The sequence below is a fragment of the Rattus rattus genome, chromosome 6 (assembly GCF_011064425.1).
Source record: "Rattus rattus isolate New Zealand chromosome 6, Rrattus_CSIRO_v1, whole genome shotgun sequence".
Classification (NCBI taxonomy): Eukaryota; Metazoa; Chordata; class Mammalia; order Rodentia; family Muridae; genus Rattus; species Rattus rattus.
In genome coordinates this window covers 11,039,948-11,057,447 of record NC_046159.1, presented here as the reverse complement: position 1 = coordinate 11,057,447, position 17,500 = coordinate 11,039,948, and the positions used below count along the sequence as shown (strand labels likewise).

The window sequence follows — 17,500 nt, the reverse complement described above, 5'->3', positions numbered from 1 at the left end:
GCCTGTTTCAAGTTGTCAGCCGCCTCTTTCTGCAAAACGCACCTCACAGATAACTTTTGTGTGTGGGATGTTCAGTAGCGATTTTCTGTAGCGTCCCAGAGATGCTTCTGTGAGGGTGGATGGGCTATCAGACAGGTTGCAGCTCTGGGTAGTCGGAGGACGGCACCCACTCTAGAAGTCCAGGTACAGTCAAAGTTGTCAGTCAAGGGAGGGGTGAGGTTGACAAGGCCCCCTGCTCACTTTCTCCCACCATCACGCCTGGAGACGCTGCCACGCTAGAGAAAAGGGCTCCTGCTTCCGCCTTCGCTTTCCTCCGCTCTCTGGTGTGCTTTCCTCTTTCTTACTTTCTTCCTGAACTGCATACAAACCCTGAGTGGGCCAGAGCGGCTCCTCCAGTATTTAAACACCTCGCCAGGTCCCTAGTTAGCAGCTTTCTTCAGCTCATCCAAGAAGCTGACAAGTTCTGTTAAAGGAGGCTGTACATACCGCTCTAATGGACCTCATTAAGCTCTACTTACAGATGTTCTCTTAACATAATTGATCTGCGGTGAGTTGAGAGGACTGCAACTTATTCCCTAGCCCCCAATTATGGTTGGGTAATTAGATCCCCAACCTCCAATTTTTCACATTCACCCTTCTAACATTCCAAAATATCAAAGTATCTCTCTCTCTAAAGCTCCCCCTTACCGGACTCCACTCTCCTCGCTGTATTGACAGTTAGATCTGCTCTAACCTTTGTAGTGACGCCAATTTTAATGGTGCATTCAGACCATTGACAGAGCTGTGTTTCTCCCTCTCCCCTCTCCTCTCCACACTCCATCCCTCCCACTCCCTTAACCCTCAGAAACAAAAGGGTAAAAAAAGGAAGAAAAAAAAATCCTCTAACTTGTATAGTTTGTACTTTTGATAAAAGGTTTGGATGATGAGCCGTGGCGTGGCCGCTTCCTTTCTAATGTCTTTTTATCTGTATTAATTCCTCAGATGAAAACTTTAAGGAACAATGAAGGAGAGAGGTGCCGCTCTGAACCGGTGAGAAGAAAAAAAATTACACAGCACACCTGGGACAGATGAAGCCAAACTAGTGCTTTTATAATGCCAATCAGCTCGGCTGTTATCATCCCTCTAATTAGGAAAGCTGCCTAAAACTGAGTGCACTTGGGGAAATGGTAATGTTATGGTTTTGCACTTAAAAGGAGGCACATTTCCTGCGCTGTAAGGATCTGGGATTGGGGCTGACAAGTCCTTTAATTAATGGCAGGATTCCCTGTGTGTGCAAGTGTGTGTGCTTGTTTTAATTCATAAAAGTGGACAAAGGGGTCCAGGAAGGGGAGGGGTGGTGGTGCTGTGGGAAGGGAGGGGAGAACCCATTAGTTGAAGATGAGGAACAGAGTTCATAGCTACATTCATTTTCTTCTTCTTTTTTTCAAAAATCCCCAAAGGACTAAGGTGCAGAACTGGAGTGAGTTGTTGTCCCCCAACCCCCGAATTGGAGCACTGCACTGAATAAAAGCTTAAGATACAAAGTTTTTAGATTGCTCGTTTTTTTTTCTCCAAGTGTGGTGCCTCTGCTATGGCCATTACTACTGTCTCCTTGGGAAGGTGTCCTCTGGGGTTCACCTTGGCTCCTCTGTACAGGTCTCTACTCAGAAGGGGCTGGGCTATTCTTCAATTTTCTGGTCTGGAAGACATATGTGGTATCAATTATTCCAGGACCCAGATCACTCCTTTTCTTTGAAAACGTGACCAACCATCCTAAGAAAGAGAGATAGTGTTTGTTTTTTTGGAGGGATTTGAAACTGGGCACTTTGAAGCTGTCAGGCAGCATTGGCCGTGCAGACTGTTTTAAATAGCTTTTCCATGCTCAGGAGGGACTCGCCCACTCATTCCAAAAGCTGCTTCAACATTCACCCTCTCCTGCCCTCTGAGTGCTTCAACGATGTGCACACAGCTGCTCTTGGGCATAGTCTGGGCATGCTAGGGGGACGGTTCGAAAGGGTAATAGGCATAAGATGATGTCCCCATCTTATGTACTTTATAATTTACTTTATCGAAAATAAATTTCAAATATTCTGTTGCCATCTCTACATGTCAGCATACAGCCTAAAAATAGGTAAAGCCACGAGAGCTACAGTGATGGACCAAACAGATTTATCTGCCATCGAACCCGTGTTCTCCACTTGGGAATCTCGCCATGTGAAACACAGGGATTTCTGAGGAGAGCAAACCCAGCGGTGGAACGAAACCTTGAATTTATCCTCCTAAGGACAGAAGAGTTTTTACAATCACGTTTTAATTTTTTTTTTATTTGTATTCTATACCTTTGGCGTTCTATGGACAAATTTGAGGAGCAGCAAGGGGGGCTGACAGGCCTTGGCGTGACGGAAGGACTAAGCATTTTTATAATCCAAACAAGACAGAAAGTGAAACCGCACAGTCTAATGGTCAATGTCTCAATAAGATGAGACTAAACAGAGAAGAGGCTCCAAGTCTTATTTATATTTTATCAGAGGCTGCTGTGGAATGTGAAACACAAGGAATAGCATTCTGTTAGCAGCCATTTGAGAGAAAATGCTCATCACTCTCACATAAAATCACTTCCCCCAGCAAAGTGTATACTCTATCTCTCCTCACGTTCCTCCAAGTAGCTGAGAAGCAGAGGATATTTTAAATGCCCTCACACAAACCATTTAACTAATAAACAATTAGAGCTAGTGTTAATTCACTGACCACCTCTTACCACGGAACACACACGTGCGTGCTCACACACACGCACACGCACACACATTTTAATTTATAAGGACAATGAATAATAATGTGAAAAGAAAATGCATTAACAGGATCTAGCATGGGGAATATTCTTCAGGAAAAAACAAAGGTATTATGATAAGCAGCTCTTTGGTTTATAAGAGAGTAAAGAACAGAACCTAGAAGTCATCTGGCAGGCTTGAGAGGTCTCTCAGAGTCACCCCGTTAAAGCAAATTGCTCTCATCCTAAATAACACTGCACAACAAAAACGGAGACCTTTAAGGGTCGTCGCTGTTTAAAATGGCCTACCAAATATTTGTTAGGTCTCCCAGCTCCATGCATGTAGAACAGACTTGGGGTGGATGTCATGGCCTCACTACTTCCTCTACAAGTTCTCTATGTTTGCATCTCTAGAATAAAAGACATCTGGTTCTAGAAGACATCTCTGGTAGAAAATGGAGGTGTCTTTGAGGATCTGCACCAACATAACCAACATTTATTCTGATCCTTTCAAGACAAACACTTGTCATCTCTTCATATTTCAGAAGCAAAAGGTAATATGTTTATCTTAGTTGAATTCTTTGGAGGTTGGATGTATACAATGCGAAAGACACAACACTTGATTTACAATCTGCTGACTGCTCTCCTGCGAGTCTGGACTGTGCTTGGAAAGTTTACATCCATGTGACTGAGAGCCAGGTCTGGTACATAGGGCGGTGTCCAGAGAACTATGTTTCGGGTTGAGTATGGTCTGTCCTGTCTTTATTTCCTAAGGGACTTGACTTTCAACGCATTTACACCAATTGTCGTCTCCTGAACCACCACTCCCATATTTCCATCCAAGAAATGGGTGGAAGGACTCCAATCAAAGCTTAAACACATATTTATTTCTTTTGTGTTAGGCCCTCTGAACTCATGAAGATCAGGCCAAGGGTTTATTCCTTTTATAAAAATTTGTTTTCTAATGTTAGTGACAATGTACAAAAATCATCTCTTATGGTGACTAGCTTCTAGAAGCTTCTTGAGAGTTGCGAACAATTAGTACCTAATTAAAAAAATACTAAACTCCTTAGTTAAGGGTCATTCATCATGTTGGATTTCTCAGTTCCTAAAATTCTGTAAAATTGTGTGTACTTCATTGTAAGGTAATTATAGGCTGCATCCTCTGCTAGACTAAACACCTTGAGAATGCAAATTTGTTTTCATTCCACACAGGTAAAAATGGAATGTTTTGGTCATAAAAGATATTTATTAAATGAGGATCCAGTTGATTTGAATTACACAAGGAAGCCTTTAACACTTGTACGATGTTAATCTAAGTAGTTGGTAGAAAGAAAATTCTAAGCATTTTAGATCATGTTACTTAATATCATTTGTCTTCACAATATGTATACATGCAGAAATATTTCTGTAACACAGTATAAAGGTAACAATGTAAGTTGTTAGAGTCCCATTCTGTGTCAGCATCTTCAGGTCTCAGAGCCTATCACATAATGAGTCCTTCGTTTGCTACATGAAGGGCTAAGTGGAAGAATAATACATGATCGGAAATATCTAAAATAAACTCATTATTAGTTGAAATAGGAATCTCTCTGCGACAATACAAATGGGCGAAATTGAGGCCAGTGTATTTCTGGAGTGTGCAGAAGATTTGAGATTCCTGTAATGTTCTCAGAGGTAACCATGTTTAGGTAGCTGCGATGTGTTATTCGGTCACTCCTCATATCTGACATCAAATAGTATTTTTGGGAGACCATAGTGAAGAAACATTTCAGATAGTATATGATAGGATAATGGCTGTTTCTAATTATTCCTCTTAAAATACTCAAGGGAACCTTACAAAGACCAAGTAAGACAAACTCAAACAATATAGGCCCAAGTAGGCTAGAGTCTAGGTCGAATGCCTCCTGTCAGGTATAGCAAGTGCCTCGGCACTAGCAGTTCTGCTCAGATGATAAGTACATAAACAGGAAGACATTTTAGCTCCTCATACTGTGTCCGTCTGTACTCAGAGTATATGTCAATCAAGAAAGGAATTCACTTGTATCGAGCTTCTTCCTTTACACTGTTTGCTTTCTTTCTTTCTTTCTTTCTTTCTTTCTTTCTTTCTTTCTTTCTTTCTTTAGTGTGTGTGTGTGTGTGTGTGTGTGTGTGTGTGTGTGTGTGTGTGTGTGTGACGCTCACACACAGGAGCTTGAGCACTTCAAGGCATTTATATGAAAGTCAGAGGACCTTAGGCAATGGGTCCTTTCCTGCTACCATGTGGGTCCCAGGGATGGAACTCAGGAGTTCAGGCTGGGCGAGCAGTAGATGCCTCTACCCTGTGAGCTAACCTTGTGTCAAGGTTTGAGAAAGTAGATTCACTCACAGACCTACCCCCTCCAACCCAGCCTTCAGACAAGGACATCTCTGAAACAATCATGACGACCTACAGAGATGGACTCCTTACTCTCGTGACCACGTTGGTGGGAGCAGAGGACTAGGAATGGCACTGGAGATGTGCCGGGTGTAGGAGAGGCTGGCGCCTTCCCGTGCTTGTCGGCTCCATCTCCCGAAGCTTTCGGCGAACCGGAAAGGAGAACTGGACCTCTCAGAAGAATCTTTGCTGGGAGCCAGAGTTTTTTACCAGGACCCAGGTGTCTTATTCTCCTTTCTCTATGCAAAACCGTGGTCACTGTCCTCTGCATCCAAGCACAACACACCAAACCTGTGGTATGAGAGCCATGGAGGTCCATGGTGAGCCATCCAGCCATTTGTAACGAGAGGTAGGTTTGCACAAATCAAAGAGAAAGAGTAAATGTCATGGGAAGAGAGAACAAAGAATTGTCAAGTGAAAGGCTCAGAGAGAGTATTTTAAAATGGATTTATATGTATTTTTATTTACTTATTTTTAAGATAAAGTCTTCTTGGGTAGCTTTGAGTGGCCTGGAATTGGCTACCTTGAACAGACTGGCCTCTATGTTATCGAGATCTGCCTGCCTTTCGCCTCCCAGTTGCTGTTATTAAGGTGTAAACCCCCACGATGGCTCAACGCTGATTTCTGATGAGACTCGAGAGAACCTGCTTGATTCGTATGCTTGGGGAGACAAAAGCAGAAGGAGCTGCGTTGGAGCAAGGTTGCCATTTGATGGGGGACAGAGTAAGATCCAAAAGAAGGACGATTCGAGCAAGGGAGAATTTTAGCGAAACCAAATGCATAACAGAAAAAACAATGAAAGCCAAAAATTTTAAAAGACGCTGCCATCACAGAATCTTGATGAGTCTGATGTGTCAAGTGGCTAGAGCATTGTGCTGGACAGAAGACAAAGGGGTTGAAAACCAATAGAAAAGACACGTGAGACCCCTCCTTAGAGATATGGAAACAGGTGAAGCAGACATGGTGAATAAGGATATGAGAGAAGAAAACTTTCCCAATCGACCCGTGTGTTTAGATTGGATTGTATGAGAGACTTTGCCTACATATACGTCTGTATACATACCACATGCATGCAGTGCCCATGGAAGCCAGAAGAGAATGCTGCATCCTCTGGTATTTAAGTCATGGGTGGTTGTGAACTGCCATGTGGGTGCTGGGATCTGTACTAAGGTTCTCTGCAAGAGCAGCCAATGCTGTTAACTGCTCACCCATCTCTCAGGCACTGATTGCTTCTCCTAGCTCCTCATTCCTTTCTCCTTCCAACTTCCCTCCCTCCCTTCCCCCCTTCCTTCCCTCAGTCCCTCCCTCCCCCACCCCTCTTTCTTCCTTTCTTCTTCCTTCCTTCCTTCCTTCTTTCCTTCCTTCCTTCCTTCCTCCCTCCCTCCCTCCTTCCTTCCTCCCTCCCTCCTTCCTTCCTTCCTCCTTCTTTCCTTTCTTCCTTCCTTCCTTCCTCCTTCCTTTCGTCCATCTGTCCCTCTGTCTTCCCGTCAGTCTGTCTTTCTCTGTCATTATACTGTGCTGGGGCCTTATGACGGAGAGGTGACTGGCACTTTACCACTGAGGCCCAGCCCATGGATTGCTTTCAGTGATACATTAGTAGAGTCACTCCTGTGTTTCCTCCTTCCTCCCTAGCTCTTACCTTTTCTCTGTTACAAAATCACCACACTTCACAGGTCTCTGTCCTCCCCTCGTGGTCGAATGGACTTTTGTGATAGATCTAATGACCTATCTATAATGTGTGAGCCATCCAAGATATCATATTTAAATAGAAATTATGTCTGAATCTTTTTTTTCTATAAACGGTGATTTATTGGCACTATGTGTTTCTTCTTACCCCATTATAACCTCTTGTTCTGAGGGTAATACTTCATGGATTGGGAGACTTAGGAAGGTTAGAGGCCTTTCAAGTCTCAACACTTAGAAATTAATTAATTTAAATTTATATTTTTGGTTCAAATTATTTATTTGCTTTAGTAATTCTTAACTTTGCAGTTGCTTCATAGTATTTTTAGAAAATGTTGCTTATGTCTGATTTTATTGTCTGTTTTTAATTCAACTCTTTAATGTGAAATCATCCAATGAAAATATTATGTTCGTATCTCAGAAAAGTTGTATTTGTCCTATTTAGTTCCCAGGATGGAACTTAAACTGGTCTTTCTTGAGGCAGGGTCTGTGTCGCCTGATCTGGACCTTACAATTCTTCTCTCACCATAATTTCAGCTATAATGTGTGTGTGTGTGTGTGTGTGTGTGTGTGTGTGTGTGTGTGTGCTATGTATGTGAGTACACACATGTGTTTGTGCCTGTGTGCATGTGCACTTGTGTGTGTATGTATGTGGGTTTGTGCCTTGAGAGTCTGTGACATGGGGATCCATTCTAGGGCCTCAGCTATTGCTAAGCAAGTGTTCTATTACTGAACTAATCTAAAAGTCCAAGTGTGCCCATTTTTTAAACTATATTTTTACAGAATTTCATGATCATGATGAGATTGCCAAACAGCGCAAGGAGCGTCTCCTAATCCCATTACCCAAGTTCATCTCTTATTTATGTGTTGCCCCATTTACTTTACTCTCTTCCGTAGCTATTTATTTATGCACGCTTGCATATTTTACTTGAAATATTTAAAAATGCACTGGAGGCATTGTACCCCCTTACCCTTAAATATTTCACCATGTCTGTCTGGGAAAAGGGAAATAAGGACTAAACCTTTATACTTTTGAAAGCGATTACCCATTTGGCATGGATGAAGTATTAACAAATCTGACACCCATGTGCAACGTTCACTCACAGGGCAGTTACATTTCTGACTGGCCATTCAGGATGGTGCCTTGTGCTTAGTTGTCCTTCTGTTGTCTTCTTGTCACACGTAGGGAAAGTGTACATCAACTGAGGAATTGCCTCCAACTGCCCTTCCTTGAAAATGTAGAAATATAGTACATATATATATATATTATATATATATACACACACACACATATATATATATATATATATATTTGCACATAATATATCCTGATTAGTGTTTCCTCTCTGCTTTTCACAGTTCCTCCCACCTCCTGTCCCATCCAGATCTACTCGCTTTCTGTCTCTCACTAGAAACCTTATAGGTTTCTAAGGTAGATCAATAAAATATTGTAAGATAAGCAAAAATAAATCACTGGAATTGAGAGAGAGAGAGAGAGAGAGAGAGAGAGAGAGAGAGAGAGAGAGAGAGAGAGAGGGATTTCCATTAGTTCCCACCAGGAATCCCATAAACTCACTGAACTTGAAAGCCATCATATAAACACAGGACCTGGTACAGAAGGGTGCAGGGCCCGTGTGCTGCTTCAGCCTTCGTGCACTCACATGAGCTTTGATCATGTTGAGTTAGGAGGCCTGGTTTTCTTGTTCTTCATCCCCCCCCCCCCCGCTCTTACAGTCTCTCTGCCTCCGATTCTGCATGGTTCCTTGAGCCCTGAGGGGAGGGAGACATTTGATGGAGGCATTTGATTCTGTTTAGGGATCAGGGTTCTAAGGTCTTTCACTCTCTGCCTAATGTCTGGCTATGGGTCTCTGAATTTCTTCCCATCCTCTGCAGGAGAAAGCTTCTCTGATGGTGGCTGAATATATGTGAGTGTATTTGAATGTCATTATGACTCGTTCTACTGATACTTTTCCCCTTCTCTCCTTCCTTCCTTCCTTCCTTCCTTCCTTCCTTCCTTCCTTCCTTCCTTCCTTCCTTCCTTTTAAGATAAGTAGATTTGATTTTACCCCAGACCCCCTTGCTCTGTAGTTTCAGGTTTTTTGACTACCTAAGCAGTGTCTGGAGTTCCATAGTGTGGAGCGGGTTCTAAGACAAATCCACTCACTTAGAGATTATGGTTTTGCTTTTGAGACAGACCACCCCAAGCTTTTAACAGCCCAAGACAGCTTCCTGTGTTCACAAATAAGCTGTCATTTGAGCACAGATCACATACCACCATTCCTTTCCCTACTTCTCATTTTCTTGCCTTTGGGGCAGTGGTGACTTTTTTTAAAATAAAGTTTTATTGACAAATCATCCTGTCCATGCAGTCACATATGGTCTCTCTATGGCAACAGTGGAGCAAGTAGCTGAAACAGGAACATTCCTATTTATAAAGTGGAAACATTTTATCTGATTTTGTTCATACACACACATGTATATGTATATGTATATATGAATATTTTATAATCACATATTATATAAAATATATATGAATATTTTATAATCACATATTATATAAAATTATATATATATACACACACACAGATATATATATATATATATATATATATATATATATATATAGTGACCATATATATAAAATCTTTGTATAGCGTGCATGTAAGTATCTACATGTGTTCACATTCATATGGAGGGTCACAGTTGATGTTATGTGCTTTCTCCATCCCTCTGGACATTAAGTATTGAGGCATATTTTCTCAGTCGAGAAACTCTGTCATCAATCAGCTAGTCTAGTTAGCCATCTTGTCCTGTGCTTGCCTCAGGGATTCCCCCTGTCTACCTCAGGAGTGTTGGTATTATAGGCAGTCACCACGCCTGCTTGGCTTGCACACTGGTTCTGTCGATTCATCCTCTGGTACCTACTATTTCCAGCAAGCACTTCATTCACTGAGCCATCTCCCCAAAGGGAGTCTTAAGCCTTTCTATTGTTTTGTGGCATCTGCAATTGAGCCAGTCCACAGTCTCCTTCAGCTTCCCTTCCCTACTTACTCTTAGGCGGTGTCCTTCACACCAATCGGACCATCTTTTTGAGGAGGGAAAGTTCTAAATGCAAGAAAGAATTTCCAAAATTTGGAAGTACGTTTGAGTCCACAAATGAGTTTCAAACAGGGAGTTTGACCATCAGAGTAAGTTTTCTGTGCCCTAAACTAGGTCTTTTACTTCCTCAAGGTTAATCTTAATGTGAACAGAACATCACACATATTTGTCTGACAGAATTTTCTTGAATGATGGAAATGTTCTATCTTTGGCCTGTCCAGTACCCCAGCCTCTACCCACATGTGTAACTAAAATTTTATTAATTTTATTGGATTTAAATGTAAATAGTCATTCTTGACTAATGGCCACCATGTAATGATAATGGTGTGGAAGAGAGAGTACTGAGTATTTATTTTATATTTCAGGAACTCTTTTCCTGACAGGCCAGTGGTGCAATCCTATAATCCCTACTATTTTAAGTTGAGACAGGATCACAAGTTCAAAGCCAGCATTAGCCTGTAGTAAGAGTAAGGACAGCGGTTTAATGATGTATTTTTATATATAAATAAAGCCTCAAGAGGAAGAGAAAATGAGGAGTAAAATGCTTAGAAGGCTGACCCAATACCTGAGTGTATAGACTATCCTTGCTAGCTCATGAGAGTTCTGAGTTCAGTTCCTAGTCCTGGGGCAGAAGGCAGGGATAGTGGAGTTTATTTTTCTGACTATCAGAGACTTAGTTATTCCTCATACCTGGATTCTCTTCTTTCTCCAGGTATAGACTTATCTCCTACTACAGCATAGTTTTCTGCCTTTTAGGTTGAACAAAAGAAATTTCTGTCTGTCTGTCCCTCGTTCTTTGTTTGCATTTTTTGTTTGTTTGCTTGTTGTTGTTTTCTGTTGCCTTTCTGTCTCTGTCTCTCATTCTGAGATAATCTCCCGCCGCTGTGGAACCCCTTAGCAGAGGGAGTCCTTGAACCTCTGACTTCTTCCTTCTCTGTCTCCTTACAGATGTCTTCTCCACTCTCGGATCACCCAGTGGTGGGGAATCCCTCCCAGGTCTCATGTGTGGCAAGCAAGAACTTCCCAGTTGAGCTCCTGAGCCAAGGGTATCGCCTCTCCTGTTAACACTGACAGCCAGGGCACCCTTTCCTTACAGCTCAGCTGACCCACAGGAGTGCTCTTCTCCATGATCAAACTCACAGTATCTCAGGGTCAGAAACTCTGTCCAACACTTCCTTTGCATTCCTCTTGGCGATATACCATATGCGGGGCACCTGCTCGGTATTTGGTAAATATTATTGCATGGGTAGCTAAAGTAGTTTACACTGGGGAGCAGGATACGGGAACAGACGGAAGTCACGTGATAGAGATGCCACTTCTTCCGGCCAGAACTGAGAGTATATTCTGGTGATTTTCCCATAAGGTTCCAGAAAAGTGGCTGTGGGTTAGACCGTACAGTCAAGACGCCTGGGAAGGAAAGGAGCACTTTTTTTTTTTTAGAAATCAAAAGGTGAATTTCCGCCGTTCTCCACGCACCTCCTCTGTCTGATTCTCTCTGGCCATGCGCTGCACCCAAGCCGAGCTGAGCTCCTGAGTGAAACTGTGAGCTTTCTCTCCTGTGTGTGTGGGAACCACATGGTGGCTCCCATTGCTAGTGATTTTCAGATCTGTCTCACAGCTCTGATTTGACATGTTACAACTCCTCAAAATGGTCGCTTGTGTTATTTGCAGATTATGTCTGTTTAGACTGCTGGCTGGGGCAGCTATCCCTAAACTTGTAGGGTCAGGGTAAACAAATAGCAAAATATTAAGGGATAAATAGAACATTAAGTAAATATCACAAACTGTGTAACATGCTGCTAACGATTTAGAATCACGCAAACAGATCACACCCTCCCGAGCACCACGGAAAATTCTCTATCAAGTTGAAAATGTACAGCTTTTTAAAGACAACAGTCATTGTCACTAACACTTTTTGAAAACAGGCAACAATGTCAAGAAATTTGTTTATACATACGGAATGGATTTTAGATGTAGCGGCTAGGAAATCTCATTACTGTGGGCCTCACTTGAAGATCTCTGAGGTCCCTTCCAGCTTTAAATGCTGAATATAATTCAGAATTTATGATAATTTGAACTTAGGCGAGGCTGAAATTTACTTTTGTATGATCTATGAAGCGAGGATTTGGCAATGGTGTAAACAAGATTGCTCGAGGCTTTTAGCCAAGCTGTTCTTAAAGATTTTAACACATTGTGGGATACAAATGGGTCTAATTTCGAAAGGTCCCTCCCCATTTGTTAGAGCAAGAAACACAAGTCTGTTAGTTAGAAGTGCATTTTATTAGCAGCCTAATTGGTCACGTGCGCTCGGAAATAATACATCCGCATATTTATTAATGTCTGAGGTTTCCTTCGCTTTTATTTCAGATCGTCTTCCCTGATGGTGGAACATACTCCTGTGTTCCTCCCGTAATTAGAAATGACTACTTTTTAAATAAAATCACTCATGCTCCCTCTTTTCCTTCTCATTTTCTTGATTATATTTAAATATGTATTATTAGGCATTATTATTTCAGCGCCAAAACTGCATGAAAATGTGTTTTTGCAGCAATCAAGTTACTCTTTAGAGAATAATGAGGAATTCAAAGCCCCTGAAATACAATCGTAATTCTGAGAGCCATTTATAATTCTTCAAGAATGCGATGGAGTAGTGGAAACCACGAGTAGTAGAGGCTGAAGATCTGGTTCAGCAGAGAAAGCACAGACCCACGTTCAGTTTCCAGCGCCCACACTGTGCTTTGGAACATTTACAACTCCAGTTCCAAGGGATCTGGTGCCTTTGGTGACCTCAGGGGCTCACGCACACGGACAGTATACACACTATACCCAGGTATGCACATAGTTACAGAAAGTAAAATACACATACTTTTAAAAATAGAAAATACAAAGATGAGCTCGCTCCCGTACGTTCTTCATTTTCTCTTTGATATATTATCATTATGATTTGTTTTTATTGACATTGAAACCATTCTCTGTTCCTACAAAAGCTAAGAAATGTTTTCTGGTGTCTGGTGGAACTCATGGTTGACATTTGGCTGTAAGATTTCACAATCTGATTTACTTACAAGTAGCGAAAGATGGACTAAAGACATGTATACAGAGAGTGTACATGCTTCATTTTAGAAAAACCTGTATGACGAAACTTTACGTCGGAAAGTCTTATTTATGGTTTGAGATGAACAACTGAAATCATTAAGGTAAAATAATGTAAGAAGAAAAAAAAATAAGTCATTTCTAACAAAAGAAATTCAGTAAAACAACAACAACAACAACAACAAAAACCAAATGCATGTTCTTCTATGAATATTTTATTTAGAAAACCACACTCTTTTGTAAACTTAGGATGGTGGGATCCTAGGTTTTCCTTTGCTGTGTTCTCCTGGCCGTGTTCATGCTGATATATAAAGAGCCATTCCTAAGATAATTAAAAAGGCACAACTTACTGCCATGAAAATTTGTATATTTAAATACATATTTAATCGAAATTTTCTGTTTTATTACCCATTTATTGAGTAGGTAATTACTGCTGCATTCTAACCTAAATTCTTTATATTGTCTTTTAAAAGATGTTATTCTCTCTCTCCCCTTCTCCCTCTCCCCCTTCCTTCTCTCTCTCTCTCTCTCTCTCTCTCTCTCTCTCTCTCTCTCTCTCTCACACACACACACACACACATACCCACACACACACACACACACACACACACACACACACACACACACAGTACCAATATGTTTGATTTCCTGTGGTATTCACAGGGTCCAGAGGAGGGTGTTAGATCCCTAGAGCTTGATATACAAATGGTGGTAGGCCGCCTCCTGTAGGTACTGCGGCCTAACTCTGATCCTCTGGAAGAGCAGCAGGCGTTCTCTCCAGCTCTCTGTTTCTTTATCTTAATTCTTACAGGATCTAACAAGATAAGAACTATGATTATTTTTATTCAATAGGTAGGGAAACTGAGAACTTGAGAGAGAATAATTCCTGAGAAGATCTCATTAGTATGCAGCAGAGACTCCAACGGAATATGCTATCTTTCCCTAAGCTGACATCCTGCCTTTATAAATAAGTGTTTTCATTTATTTTTTTTCTGGTCTTCACTCACAGTAATTATTTTAATACCTCGAGTCTCTTCACATATTGAATATATGGGTCATAAATGTTATTAAACATTGAGAGTTTTTTTTTAAAAGTCTGGAATTATTACAACTTAAACAGTAAAGGGTCTAGTCCCAGGGACCAGAAATTCTGAATGACGGGGTAAACAGAATTGAATGTAATTTTTGACAGATAATTTTGCTTACTGATCTAAATGAACACTATTATAATTCCATCAGGTGGTATAGAGTTCTGTTTTATCTGTTTATTTTTATTACTTTTTGCTTCCATTGGCACAGGAATATTAGAAATATGCATAGAACTTGATGTTTCTGGGCACAACTATCTGGTGCTTGTCTAAATTAAGGAAGGAGTGTCTATCTCTCTCTGACATTTTTTTTCCAGTGTTCTGTTTTGCATCAGATTATTTTTATACGAGGTAACACCTTGCAATTTTTTATAAGGTTTAGTCTGTATTAGGTATGCACAGTAGTGAGTTTCTTTATGATATTTCTATGCATGTTATTTTACCTATGTACCATGTCTCTGCCCAAACAGGTTCCCTTTATCTAGCTGGTTCCCCCACCCATTCCCCACACTCCCCACCTCCTCTACTTCCCCTGTCCTATTCCATTGGCCTCAGTTTCTAGTTTAGTTCCAGTGCCGTTCTGTTTAGGGTGCTGTGGTTCTGTGATACAGTTTGGATCAGGTATGAGGATATGCTAATATTATTCTTCTTGCTCAGCATTCCTTTGGCTATTTGGAATTTCATAGCTTCCACACACATGCACATATGCGTACACACACACACACACACACACACACACACACACATACACACACACACACACGATTTTTTTTTCGATCTCTGTGAAGAATGCCATTGAAATTGTGATGAGGACTGTACTGAATCGATGGATTGTTTTGAGTAGAACAACCATTTTCACACTATTGATACTTCCAGTCACTGAGCATGGATTCCCTAGCCAAATTCTAGTGTCTTTATCACTGACATTAAGGAAGGCTACTGGTTTATTTTTTTCATTTTTAATTTTTTTTGTTAGATATAACTCTTTACTTACAATTCAAATGTTATTCCCCTTCCCGGTTTCCTGTCTATAAGCCTCCATTCCCTCTCCTCTCCCATAAAGGTATTCCCCCTATACATCTCCCTTACTGCCTCCCCCATTTTCCCCTGCATTGGGGGTCCAACCTTGGCAGGACCAAAGGCTTCCCCTTCCACTGGTGCCCCAACAAGGCTATTCTCTGCTACATATGCAGTTGGAGCCCTGGGTCAGTCAATGTGTAGTCTTTCAGTAGTGGTTAAGTCCCTGGAAGCTCTGGTTGGTTGGCATTGCTGTTCTTATGGGGTTGCAAGCTCCTTCAGCTCTTTCAATCCTTCCTCTAATTCCCCCCACGGGGGTCCTGTTCTCAGTTCGGTGGTTTGCTGCTAGCACTGACCTCTGTATTGGCCATGCTCTGGATGTGTCCTCAGGAGAGATCTATATCCAGTCCCTTTCAGCATGCATTTTTTAGCTTCATCAATCTTATCTAGTTTTGGTGGAGAGATATATGGGCCACATGTGGGGCAGGCTCTAAATGGCCATTCCTTGAGTCACTGCTCTAAACTTTGCTTCCATATCCCATCCTATGGATATTTTTCCCCCTTTTAAGAAGGAGTGGGAGCATCTGCATTTTGGTCATCCTTCTTCTTGAGGTTCCTGTGGTCTGTGGATTGCATCTTGGGTAATTTGAGCTTTTTGGCTAATATCCACATATCAATGAATGCATACCAAGTGTGTTTTTCTGTGATTGGGTTATCTCACTCATGATATTTTTCTAGTTCCATCCATTTGCCTATGAATTTCATGAAGTCATTGTTTTTGATAGCTGAGTAGTACTCCATTGTATAGATGTACCACATTTCTTGAATCCATTCCTCTGTTGAAGGGCATCTGGGTTCTTTCCAGCTTCTGAATATTATAAATAAGGCTGCTATGAACATAGTGGAGCATGTGTCTTTGTTTTATGTTAGAGCATCTTTTGGGTATATGCCCAAGAGAGGTATAGCTGGGTCCTCAGATAGTGGAATATCCAATTTTCTGAGGAACCTCCAGACTGATTTCCAGAGTGGTTGTACCAGTTTACAATCCCACCAACAATGGAGGAGTGTTCCTCTTTCTCCACATCCTCACCAGCATCTGCTATCACCTGAGTTTTTGATCTTAGCCATTCTCACTGGTGTGAGGTTAAATTTCAGGGTTGTTTTGATTTGCATTTCCCTGATGACTAAGGATGTTGAACATTTCTTTAGGTGCTTTTTGGCCATTCAATAATCCTCAGCTGAGAATGTTTTGTTTAGCTCTGTACCCCATTTTAATAGGGTTATTTGACTCTCTGGAGTCTAACTTCTTGAGTTCTTTGTGTATTTTTGATATCAGCCTTTTATCAGACGTAGGATTGGTAAAGATTTTTTCCAATCTGTTGGTTGCGGTTTTGTCAAAATGACAGTGTCTTTTGCTTTACAAAAACTTTGCAATTTTATGAGGTCCCATTTGTCAATATTTGATCTTAGAGCATGAGCCATTGGTGTTTTGTTCAGGAAATATTCCCTAATTCCCATGTGTTCAAGACTCTTCCCCACTTTTTCTTCTATTAGTTTGAGTGTATCTGGTTTGATGTGGAGGTCCTTGATCCACTTGGACTTAAGCTTTGTACAGGGTGATAAGCATGGATAGATCTGCATTCTTCTACATGTTGACCTCCAGTTGAGCCAGCACCATTTGTTAAAAATGCTACTTTCTTCCTTTGGATGGTTTTAGCTCCTTTGTCAAAAATCAAGTGACCATAGGTGTGTGGGTTCATTTCAGGGTCTTCAACTCTGTTTCACTGATTTACCTGCCTGTCTCTGTACCAATACCATGCAGTTTTTATCACTATTGCTCTGTAATACAGCTTGAGTTCAGGGACAGTGCTTCCTTTGTTTTTTCATTGTTTCCTTCAGCCCTTTCATTGTTGAGGATAGTTTTCGCTATCCTGGGTTTTTTGTTATTTTAAATGAATTTGCAAATTACTCTTTCTATCTCTATGAAGAATCTCTAGGAATTTTGATGGGGATTGCATTGAAACTGTAGATTGCTTTTGGCAAAATGGCCATCTTTACTATATTAATCCTGTCAATCCATGAGCATGGAAGATATTTCCATCTTCTGAGATCTTCCTCAATTTCTTTCTTCAGAGACTTGAAGTTCTGGTCATACAGATCTTTCACTTGCTTGGTTAAAGTCACACCGAGGTATTTTATATTATTTGGGACTATTATGAATGGTGTCATTTCCCTAATTTCTTTCTCAATCTGTTTTCCCTTTGAGTAGAGGAAGGCTACTGATTTGTTTGAGTTAATTTTATACCCTGACACTTTGCTGAAGTTGTCTATCAGGTTAAGTAGTTAGTTCTCTGGTGG

The 17,500-nt window shown here is 41.1% G+C and overlaps 1 protein-coding gene and 1 long non-coding RNA gene across 2 annotated transcripts in view; one reads left to right on the top strand and one right to left on the bottom strand.

Moving 5' to 3' along the window:
• The window catches only part of Lmo3 (LIM domain only 3), a 62,493-nt gene extending 62,168 nt beyond the window's left edge, over positions 1-325 (bottom strand). The window contains exon 1 of the mRNA XM_032905501.1: positions 1-325. This exon is cut by the window's left edge and continues 55 nt beyond it. The gene's annotated coding sequence lies outside the window, so the exon portion shown is untranslated.
• A 655-nt stretch (positions 326-980) lies between these two features.
• On the top strand, positions 981-1,523 carry LOC116903140. Its single transcript, XR_004388255.1, has 2 exons — positions 981-1,029; positions 1,440-1,523. It is a non-coding gene; the product is annotated as an uncharacterized LOC116903140 (long non-coding RNA).
• Positions 1,524-17,500: the final 15,977 nt, after the last annotated feature.